Source organism: Dermacentor andersoni, chromosome 1 (assembly GCF_023375885.2).
Source record: "Dermacentor andersoni chromosome 1, qqDerAnde1_hic_scaffold, whole genome shotgun sequence".
In the NCBI taxonomy this organism is placed as follows: domain Eukaryota; kingdom Metazoa; phylum Arthropoda; class Arachnida; order Ixodida; family Ixodidae; genus Dermacentor; species Dermacentor andersoni.
Window position 1 is genome coordinate 181,923,655 of NC_092814.1, and position 11,646 is coordinate 181,935,300.

An 11,646-nucleotide genomic window follows, 5' to 3' on the forward strand; every position below is an offset into this window, starting at 1 on the left:
CTAAGTGCAGGCTGATGGAGCGCGGACGCAGCTGACCTCCCGCTGCATAAGGTGCGTTGTCTGTCTGTCACACGCAGCACGTCCCCAAGGGTGTCTCGGGAACAACTGAACGACACGTTTTCTATATCAATAAGTGAGCGGGAAGTGCAGACAGAACGGGCGTTTCGTCGCAGTTCGCATCTAAAAGAATTGAGGCAGCCGATGACGGGGGCTCGCAGGGGCGCATGCGCGTGCTCTGGGAGAGAAATGCCAGCTGCGATGAGCCACCGCGCTCTCGCCATTCTGGAAGCGGACAATGTTTTCCGACACCATGTGGCAGCAGGGGCGGCCTAGCTGTGTCATTGCTCTCGCGGGCGCCTCGCACGCACCACACGAGCTGCGGGGACAAACGTCCGTCTTCCTTCGCGTCTCCGCGGAGTGACAGCAGCCCCGGGGGTACACAGTCCGCTGCAAAAGGTGGGGGCGTGAGTTTGCCCGCCTTGGGCCACGCGCCGCGTGTGTTATTGCCTTGGCTGATGCAGCGTCAACGCGCACCGCCACCGCTGCATTACGCCCGTGAGCGCGCGCCGTTTCTAAAAGCGTCGTTTGACAGCTGCAGGGCTCCCCAAAGAAGGCCCTCCCTTGACTCGACCATGCACTTCAGCTCGCACGCGCACAAGAACGGCGTCTGCGCCCGTCCCCTCCACGAAGACAAGAAGGGAACAAGTGCGCAGATGCTCAGTTTCTGCCTTAAAAGGACACCGACACTCGAGGTGATTTGTTGGCCACCGAGAACTTTGCCGCAAATGGCAGTATGCCATCCCTGTCTTCAGGACAGTTCCGCCAGACGTCGATAGATGTAATTGTGTGGGGTGGTTTCACTGGTGGTCCATCTTGGCGGTATTGGCCCGCGCAGTGACTTGCCTTCCTGGCCAGCGTAGTCGCGAAATGGCACATGGCTTTCGCGACGATGGACTGCAGCCGTGCTCACCGCTGTTCTTCGCGTATCGTGAACGATGTCACGTAGTCTGATTTTCTTTCACTGTAAGCTTCGCAATGGGACTTCGCAATCAGCGTTTTGTCGCGCGCTTCTGATAAACAAATAACATGACAAATGCGAATAGCGTTAGCAAAGGAGCAGTGCAAGTGCCTGACTGACGCTTTGAAGTAATCCTCCTACTGCAGTAAGCAGTGGCCTATAGAAATAGCAGACAGCTGTGTAAGCACTGGCTGATCCGAGACAGCATAATACAAGTACTAAATAAATGCATTAACCGACGCGATAACTATTACTCTAGGAACTCAGTTACTATATACATAGAGGAAACGTGCTCAATAACGTAAACGCGGTGTTTTCGCATGCGTTAACGTTTATAAGCAGTGGAGTTGCGGATCAGCTAGGACTCGCAAAACAGGTAAACCATATCCTGCCGATAACGTTAAGGTTAAACCATAGACACCACTGCTCTGCTAAAACGATACACAGAGCGTTATCAGCCGTATATTGTATACATCGGGAACCTGCTCTCTCACATCTGCTACTCTCCTGTAGACGGAAGTAGGCGTGAGCATTTAATTCTTTATAACGCCTGCTGTCGCGCTAGTTGGTACATGGCTTTCAGAAATGGTTTTAGGCGCGAAAGGTAAGACACGGACAACAGAATAAGAGACGCCTGTCCGTGTCTTTTATTCTGCTGACCATCTCTTATTCTTTGCGCCAAAACCGTTTCTAAAAGCAATAAATTTTTATTTATTTGAAAATTATGCGGAATACATGCTTCACGCGACATCTCTCAATAAATCATATACGAGACGGTACTCGCAAGTGCGCGCCTCAAAGTACGTGGGCAAAATTGGGCTCACGTGAAGAACTGCTGGTGTCATTACATGCGTATCAGCCATTCCAATCTCACAATTTTGAACACCTCTATGTCCGACCGTGTGCTGTCTGATGTTTGTCCCGCGAAATACATGCGCAAGCGACACCACTCTCCAAAGGTGCGTCGCGCGTGCACTGCATACCGCTCTGACAGGCGCTCAACGAAAGTCTGGTAGGAAAGAATGATTTTGTTCGCGTTCTTTTATATTCTATCGGCGTGTAATGGCATTCAATTTGAATTCACTTTGGGTATCGCCGTATTGTGGATTCCCCATCTCAAACCGCACACAATGAAAGAAAGCAAACCATTTCATGCTTAAATGAAGAAAACGGCGAAGGTGGAATTGAAATATCAGGCCGCAGTCGGAGGTCATCGCAGCGTATACTGACGCGGTGTTAACACGCCGTTCAACAAAGCAGCTGCCGAGTTCTGCTGCGGCGCGTCTGTTAGAAGACTGCGAGCAGCGCTGGTAATGTAGTAATGCTCACTCACGAAAGGCACGGGTGGCCGAGACTAAATGAGTGACAGGTGCGAGGGAGGGGAATCTCCCTCAGTGTTTGACACCACTCGCTTTACGCCTCTTCTTGTGCTGCTGGCAGACGGCCAGAGATTGTGCGGCAGCAGACAAAGACTGAATGGGGTGGCAGAAAGGCGTCGGGCCGCAAAACAAAGGCGCCTGCACTCCCCCTCCGTGTATGTACGGAACGTTCTTGCTCCTTATGCGATTTCCGCCGCCCTAGTTTCGGCGAAGACGACTCAGGGAAGCGGAATGTGTGCGCGGAAGACCCTGCGCGAGGCGGAGCACAAGCGGGGTGGGATGAGAGGAGACCACGGCGGCACGGCAGCGCGTCTCACGCACGCAGATAATTGCCAGCACGACTTAGTTATTTCGGTCCTCAGCTGATGGAGCAGCTTGCGTAGCGGGGTATGCGGGCTGGCCGGATAAGGCAGTTCGATGTCGCTAGAATTATGTCGTCCGTTGTAGCCATCAAGAAGGATTGCGAGGCGAAGCCTCCTACCGAAAGCGGTTCAGGTGAAAATTCCTCGCTCGCTGTCGACGCCGGTTTAACGGGTTCACAGTTTCGAGTGCTTGAAGTTAGCAGCAGTATCGAGAGTTTCGTTTAGCCAATCTGTCGGCTCCTCACAAACGCAAGTGTCTTCAGAGCTCTCTGTTGTGGCGTGTGCGGAAAATGAAAGCAACAGAGTGTTTTTCAACTAAGATCAGAAATACAGAATAGAATGGCTGCAAGCTAAAAAGAAAAAAAAAATGAAAGGAAAAGAAAAAGAGAGAAAGCACTGAAAATAAAGAAAGAACGTAACGAGACGGGCATAGTGTGTGCCTCTAAGACACGCGAATGATGCTTGCGGTTGCCGTGGGCTGCAGGTGCTGTCGCCTTTGCTCGAGATAGCCCGCTCGAGAGAGAGAGAGAGAGAGAGAGAACAAATGAGGGAGGGAGATTTGTGGAAGCTGAAGATGCCAGCTCTACTATATACAGGGCTTGCTACATCAGATTACGTGTTTGAATTGACATGAAGCGCTGTTAATACGCTACCCAACAACATCTCCTCGTGCTCGGGAGAACTTAAGCACGGGACTGGCGGATTGTCGTGGAAGCTTGGGCTTGTTGGTGATTCATCGGGAAAAAAAAGTACATAGCTCAAAAAAGGGCGGGACACGAGAGAGCGACACTAACACAGCGCTGGCGGAGTTTGCTGAGCGCCGTGTTTTAACCAACTGAAAGTAAAGGAAAGATGTTCAGTCAAATTAAAGTGTACCCTTTACCAGTCTGTACAAATCCCATGTGTACTCTGTTTGTCTATAAAATCCGAACATGTCACCAAATAACTATTTATCCCCACCCAAGTTTGTATCACCGATGTTGCTATTCTGCAAGCTGTGAAATTTCTCCACATTGTCAAATTCGTCTCCTTGTCAGCTCTGATTGTCTCATAAGGGGTGGGGGGGTGGGGGGATTATACGCCATTCTGATTGGCTCAAAACCCAAAACGCGGCAGAATTTGGCAGTGTCGAGAATAGCATCCATGGCCGGCTCGCGACGTGTGAGAACGCGATCATCTACACTCGGACGATCTGACTCGAACCTCAATGGCATGGTCGCCAAGGCACGGGGAGGTTCAGCGTGATCTGAAAAGCCAGCGAGCGAACTTGAACCCTCACATGCGAAAAATCGAGAGGGCATCTGCGCCGCCCGCCTTACTTTCCGTGAAAAACGATCGCGTTTTGTCAGCGCACGCTGGCGTCGCCGACGCGCGAGGAACGGATTTTTCTGATCGGCGCTTTGGTTTTGTGGCTTTTTTTCGCTCGTCTAATGGCGGGTGGCAGGAAAGCCGCCAGCGCCACCCGTTGCACCCGCGCTGCGCATTTCTCTCGTCTCCTGACGCCGACTACATTCCGGAACGAAGACATACAATCTTTTTGTTTACGTGTCGCCGCTCCCACGCTACTCTCCTTGTGCATTGTTCTCCTTGATAAATTCTTCTCCACGCGTTCTCCTTGATAAATGACTGCGAACGCGTAATCCGTTAACGGTGCAGTTTTTCTGTCGCCCTCAAGGGCAAACAAACCGCCCTGTGGGTGTCGTGGGCTGTCAAGCTGAGAGTCAGCCCTAGAGGATAAAGTGCTAATGTCAAATTTAGGCTCGGAAGAAGAATGCGAATGCTGCAGGCCTACACGAAGCGCTGAATTCGGGAGAGGTTGGTTTCTTTTTTTCAGTGCACCCGAAGATAAACTGAAGGTACACTGAAGTACTGGTCCCGACAGAGACACAAGTCTTAAGGAGCACCTTAGTTGCTGAAGTACTGGTCCCGACAGAGGCACATGTATTAAGGAGCACCTTAGTTGCTGAAGTACTGGTCCCGACAGAGGCACAGGTCTTAAGGAGCACCTTAGTTGCTGAAGTACTGGTCCCGACAGAGGCACATGTCTTAAGGAGCACCTTAGTTGCTGAAGTACTGGTCCAGACAGAGGCACAAGTCTTACGGAGCACCTTAGTTGCTGACCAATGAACCACGGCATGAGACACGAGCTTGGGCGCCGGGGCACTCGTCCTATATCTCATGTTCCACGGGGGTACGCGAAATACGCCGGCTGGTCCGTGCGTGAAAGCGCAAGGCGCAATGGCCCAACCTGCACGTGAACGGCACTGTCTCGTCAGGCATTATCACGCACTGTCCAAGCACTTGCACCTTAGCGTCGCGAGCACCTTTTTCTCCTTAAGAGGCTGTTTAGGCACCACTCTACGGGAAGGTTAAAATATTGTTCTTTGCGTCCAAAATTCACTGCTGGTCGAGCTTAGATCTGTAAATTAGATTGTAAATGTAACCTGCATGTTCGTTTGAGTTTCAAGGTTCTTGCGCAGTTTCGTTCAACTTAGATTGTACTTTAATTGTGTGGTTACGTTACGTACAGTTGAAATTCTTTGTCCCCTAGCCGGATGGAGCCCGCCGCACTGTGGTCTTCACCTCATGTAAGCTTCTTCGCTTTGCATGTATCTTTCAGCCGATGAGCTTGTTTACATTTATACATTTTTAAATCGAAGCTTTCTTGTGAGCCCGCCCGGAATTTCCTGACCGTGGCTGCCGGCTGGCTGGATGCTGCTGTCTTGCCGAATAGCTCGCACTAAAAATTAAAAAAAGAATGACTTACGTGTCCGATGCTAGGATCGAACGTCGGTCCCCCAGCGCAGCAGTCTGATGCCCTAACCATCATGCCACAATCGACTTTCTTATTTTTCTATTTTATTGCCTTGCTTGACACATTACAACAAATAGACAAAAATGGTAACAATAAGGGTGACAATCGCTATGAGGTGGCCACGAATTATGTAATTTTTTGATATCAATTATCATATCAAAAACATTAGTTCACAGTCGCACGTATACTTCTCAAGGGCAAACGCCAACTATCTCTGTGAGATGATCGCCGCGTGTTAATTATGATGATAATTTCCATACTATGGGATATACACACAACGGGACATTGTCCGAGATGCGGGCGGTCCATTTAAAATAAATAAGAATAAATGAAGAAATGCAAGCCAATAAATAATGAACTATGTTCCACCATGTGAAGATGGATGACCAGGGAAGCTGTGTAGCACACGACAAACAAGTGACAAAGAATTGTGAACAAAGGTACGAAACATTTATCGTCTTGGTCGGTGTTCATCGTGACGAAAGGTACGCACGTACATTTATTAACAGCGGAGCTGTTCTAAGTCGAGCCTTCGCCGTCCGGCGTCCGGTGTCACGCAGGGCGGGAAGGTAATGGCACAAACCCGCTATGGGGGATAGGCCATCGGAGGGGGGAGGAGAGGGGTATAGGAGCAGGTGCTTCGCCGGCGCGCAGCCTTTCGCCTCCGTGGATTCCGTTCGGCGTGAGCGGCAGCGCAGACGTCGCGCATATCCCGAGCTTCGAGAGCGAGAAGCGCAATCAAAGCGCCAGCAGAGGCAAGCTAACCCCCAACTTCGAGAGTAGGAGGCCGAGCAGAGACGTCGACGCGGAGAGATTCCTCCCACGGAGGGTGTCGATGTACGGCTCAAGAGAGAATTCCTCGACCGCGAGCGCGGCCACAGCTGCAAGGGGTGTGATAGACTTTGCTTTGATCACAACCTCACGCAAGTGAAGAGTGCGCGCAATCCGGAACCGAAGGTCGAATGTAGCAAAACGACGACGAGACAAAGGACTTTCATTAAAATCGCGCTAAACACGAGTTCAAACTAGCGAAAACGACCACCAGCTTCGTTGTTTTGACAGCTTTCACTGCGTGGAACTGGCCTTACTTTTGTTTTTCATACATCCGAGTTCATTCGTGTTATACATTCGTTATATACATTCGTGTTTTCATTTCGCGACATACCGAGGCAAAGAATATGAGTCTGAAATCACCGCGCCGACTGGCGGTGGGCCAGTGCCGTCAGCGCTTTCGCAGAGGGAAGGGTAGTATGGGAACGCTAGCGTGATGCGGGGCATCGAAGCTATAGCTGTGGAAGGAGTCGATGCAGAACACACGAGCAGTGGCAGGAGTCATTGCTGATGATGATAGTTTTGGTCACACATATTTGTTGACAGACACGAAAAATGCACGGAACCTTAGCTATAAACAGCTTTGCTATATATATAACAGTTGTCACATTGCGTAACAACACGGGTACGCCAGTTTCCTTTACGCCAAAGACGCACACACGCACGCACGCACACGCACAGTGAAGCTAGCTGTAAAACGCAGGACTCGCCTATCTTACTGATACTACTTTTTCCCCTGCTGCCTTTTTTGATACATGAGCGTTTAAGCGCGCTGCCATACACTGCGACAGTTGTTTGGGCTTCCGCTTTTTCGCGTTCTTCTCGTATACAGTCGTGATTGCATGAGCATGTCAATCTTCGTCCGCCAGTTGCGTCTTTCACTAAAGGCCATAAGTTTGATCCCATCTCTTTCTGAAAACGGCGTTGGACCCTCCTCGTTAAGCTCCCGGCTAAAACGGCAGCGGCGTCCCTCAGCACGCTCCAATGTATCAGCGCACAGGCTGTGGCATACCGCTTCCATCGGAGCAGCGCGTGGCTCCAACCCTGAAAGGAATTGCCATCCAAGGCGCTCCAAGTTTACGCGTGCAACCCTTGCTTTCACCGCCCGCCGGGAACGCGTCATTTGTTCCCGTCTTGACGTGTCTCCTAGGGAATGAAGGCGGTTGGAAAAGCCAGCGCGCACGTCGCGACTGTGACGTTAACTGATGCAACCGGAAACGAAGCGCCGTAGCTCAACTCGCGTAATAGTTGTGCGGTTATGTCCGCGGCGGTCGACTCGTTGTGTTTCCCTCCTAATAAAGGAAAAGCAAAGATTAAAGTTAGCATCTCGAGAACGCGCGCGCGTTAGCAAGAGCGCGAGGAAGCGAGGACGAAGAAAAAGAAGAAAGTCATCTTCTTGCTCGGTGGTGTCTAAACGTGTACTTCCTTGTCGATGTCACCCTAACGAGTTCGGTCACAGGCGCGCTCACGCTAGGGCACGCGCACAGCTATAGCGTCAAGCTGCTCGCCGTTATGAATGGGGTTAGCTATATTCTGCTTTGCCCGAGCGGTGCTCGATGAAGAGAAAAGAGAGACCCACCGAAAAGGGTGCGCTCTCCTCCGGTTCCTGGCCCGACGTATAAGGCGAGAATGCGGAAACCCGTCAGTTTGACGGGGCCCTGCAGGTGCCGCGCGGAATGCAAGCAACCAGCGGCAAACAACGCGCGCCCTAGCCACGCGCTCAGTTTGCCCGACGGAAGTGACGCGTGTATTTTTAGAGGTTAAGTCACACGGTGTCTCTTCTTCTCACCTCCACCCTCCCCCAACGAACCCGGTTACAACTCCCCACCCCCAACGTCCCCAACCTCGGTTCGCGCTGGCAAGCCTCGATCTGCAGCGCAGACTCCGTAGCTCGGGCCCCACGCGGAGTCGCGCAGGCACGATTTGCCCCGCACGGTCTCGCGTTGTGTAAACGATTGCAATAGAAGTCAGTGAGCAAGCAGCGCTATCTCGAGGCGTTGGTTCGGAAAATCGCGCCACTGTGCCGCAGACCTGGACTGTCGACTCAGCTCCAGATTGCTTGCGGCGAAAAATAAATGCCGATGCGCTTGGCGTTGTACGAATGGTTGAACTATATAGAGGCCTGATGGCTAGCCTCCGAATTTCAATCAATCAATCAATCAATCAATCAATCAATCAATCAATCAATCAATCAATCAATCAATCAATCAATCAATCAATCAATCAATCAATCAATCAATCAATCAATTTATTTATTTCCTTAAAAAAGGAGGAGTACAGGTCTAAAAGCTTGGACAGCTTGACGAGGTCCCGACCCCTTGTAAGGTGGCATAACAGCAAGATGACAGCCAGTCATACACAAGAAATGAAAAAAGCATCACAAAGCAACGGGTAATACAGAGTGAAACAAGACGGCAAGAAATAACACACATAAACAACAGTGGGGAACAAAATTAGGAGAATAAGAAGGGATGGTCTAATCTTGCAAATAAATAAGTTGACAAAAACGTTTAATGCGATAGTTTCGGTTTCTCGAGGGATCAACATTTTGTCGGTCTAATAAGTTTAATAGCGAAGCCTATTTAGCTTTAAACGCAAGAAAAATGTGGCGAGCGTTACCATGCAAACGAGGGTTTTCTTTGCTTATATCCTATTTGTTCATCTAGTTAGGTGAGTAGTACAGAAAAACGTTTCTGTGCGCTTTATTTTGCCGCGCTCTAAATGAAAACGAGTGAACAGCGCATGCGCGTTTGCAACGACCATCGTCGAATTTCAGCCGTTCCTCTCAGCCAGCTACTGCCTATAGCGACCAGTTGAAACATATAACTTATTTACGGCTTTATATTATGGAGGGGGAAGGGAGCTGAAAAAAAGAAAAGTGACAGCGACATTTACAAGGTGACGATAGAGGGGGAAATTTTGTCCGTCAGTCTCCTATCACCAGCCATCTATATGGGTTACCAGAGGGTGCATTATGGCGTGCGGCAAGCCGCCTTTTATTGCGTTATTTTTGCTTTTCCTAAGGCGCTCAAGCACGCCGCTGCCACGATAATTCTCGCCTAAGAAGTGCCATCGAGCGTCGGCCTCGATTCATATAAGGAAGGAAGAAAAGCAGGGGTGTTTTATTTCTTTAGTGTTTTAAGCTGGTTTCCGCCTTGAGGGCACTGAACGTGACTCGTGAGGGGAACGAGTCAGAGCAGTTTTGAGTATCGCGTCCAGGCTGTTCTAAAAGCTAATGAGCATTTGGCTCGAAAACGCCGAAAAGTTTATACGGTGCGTAACAGTGGTTGAAACCAGGGGCGGCTTACGTGAACATTCAATAACGAAAATAATACGAATTTAAGAACGCGTTCCTAAATGTTCCCTAGATAACTCCTAGTCCGCACAAGAACGCGTTCATGAACTCGTTATTATTTTCTTTATTAAATGTTCGTGCAAGCCACCGCAGCTGTCTCTGACGTGTCTATATTATGGAGGAAGCTTGAAGCTGTGCTTCGGGTACAACAGCCTTTGCAGGGAGCAGGGGAAGTGAGGAACGACAAGGACGTTAATTAAGTAGTTTGCCACAGTCGGTTGCCTTGCACATGGTACGGCAGGTATGGAAGTGAAAGAGAGAGGAAAAGTGAAGAGACAGGAGTTGAGATATGTCACGAGTCCTAGGAAAGCCGTAGCGTATCTCGAGCAATCGGGTCCGTTGCATGTCATTAGGCACTCTAAAGAGCTGCTCGTGTGGCTTTCTTGGCTGATGAGATGTGATGACAGAGTCCTAGCGCTTTAGCTCCTGTAAAAGGTCGATCATACAGACAGCTGACAGCATACTGGAGAGTGTTCGGCGAAGCGGAAATATTGACAGTGGAGATGCTCGGTATGTCTAGTCTCATCACACATTCACAGTGCGTACACGGGGGAAGGAATGGTCGGCCCTATTTCAGTGCGATAACAGTGCGAATTAGTGGCGGTTACTCGAAACCTGCGCCGAAAAAACATTGTGGCATCAGATCTGGAGAGATTGTGCGGGGAATGCAATCGTATACCAACGGATCGAGCATGTGTGAACAGCGATATAGGAGTTCTGGGGAGTGCTTCAGCGAGAGAATGTGATATTACGCGCTAGGTGACGAAGCTCCCTTCCACTCTTGGCGACGGTATATAAGGAATGTCAGTGCTCCGGCGCTGGCAAATTGGGCAGCGTCATCGGCTACACGGTTTTTACCATTGATGCCGCAGTTACTCGGAAGCCATGGAAAAGTTTATCGCGTCCTCCAGCAGCGCAACGGCAAATTTCGTTTATATCAAGCACCACTTGCTCGTAATTTCCACGGCGCGAACTTTGGCATGTATACTATAGACACCACATATATTACCCATTGGCGAGGTGGCTACTATCCGCTTTATTCTGCAGTGACACGGAGAGCGGCGAATTTGGGCCCAGTGGATGTCGCGATGTTTGAAATGCTAAACTTGATGGCGACAAGTCGAGCCGGGAGAGCTCTGCTTGTCGAGCCGTTGCTGTCACGAGGGTGAACCGTCCGTGTGTAAACGGGAATTTGGTCAACACAGAAAGCGGGCGTACGCCAATATGTACTACCTAAGACACACTGAGGACAGGCTGGCCACTTTCGCATTTCCTAGAAACTTGGAAGGCTCACCGGAGGCTTTCAGAGGCACATATCCTTGCCGCGAGCGAGAAGCTGGCTCAATCACGTGAAGTCATGATGAGCCACAGCTGTTGTAAAAGATGCATTCTCGGGTCTACACTCTTTCAAGCGATACAAGGTGCGGTGGTCAGGTATCTGTGATATATGGCAAATATGCTCCCCGGGTGCGTCGAGAGTCGGGGTGGGTGAATATTTGATGTTTAGAATACGAATCGAATATCACATGCACTAACTATTCGTATTCGTATTCAAAAAAGAACTATGGGGTATTTTCGTATATTTGAGAAGCCGAATATTACCCGACAACTGACTATTAAAGTCTTGTTAGTGTTATTATTATTTAACACTAACAAAATGTTAGTGTTATTATTATCTTTAGATTTCACAAAAGCCTTCGATAAAGTTCCGCACGACAAATTAATCTTCAAACTTAGAATTATTGGCATACCTGACATTTTCTTAAACTGGATTATTGCTTACCTGACCAAACGCACTCAGTACGTTACAACTGGGGAGCGCGATTGGCTGCGCCATAGTGACGTCGTTGCTGTCCGTCGCAGCCGAGCGCGCGGGCAGCAGTTTC

At 49.8% G+C, this 11,646-nt stretch overlaps 1 protein-coding gene and 1 long non-coding RNA gene across 2 annotated transcripts in view; both read left to right on the forward strand.

The window, feature by feature from the left end:
- ko (Stork-head domain-containing protein knockout) overlaps positions 1 to 11,646 on the forward strand; it is a 426,112-nt gene that overhangs the window by 270,096 nt on the left and 144,370 nt on the right. The gene's annotated exons all lie outside the window — the stretch shown is intronic.
- On the forward strand, positions 325 to 1,797 carry LOC140218590 (uncharacterized). The gene is made up of 2 exons (XR_011894804.1): positions 325 to 456; positions 599 to 1,797. It is a non-coding gene; the product is annotated as an uncharacterized lncRNA (long non-coding RNA).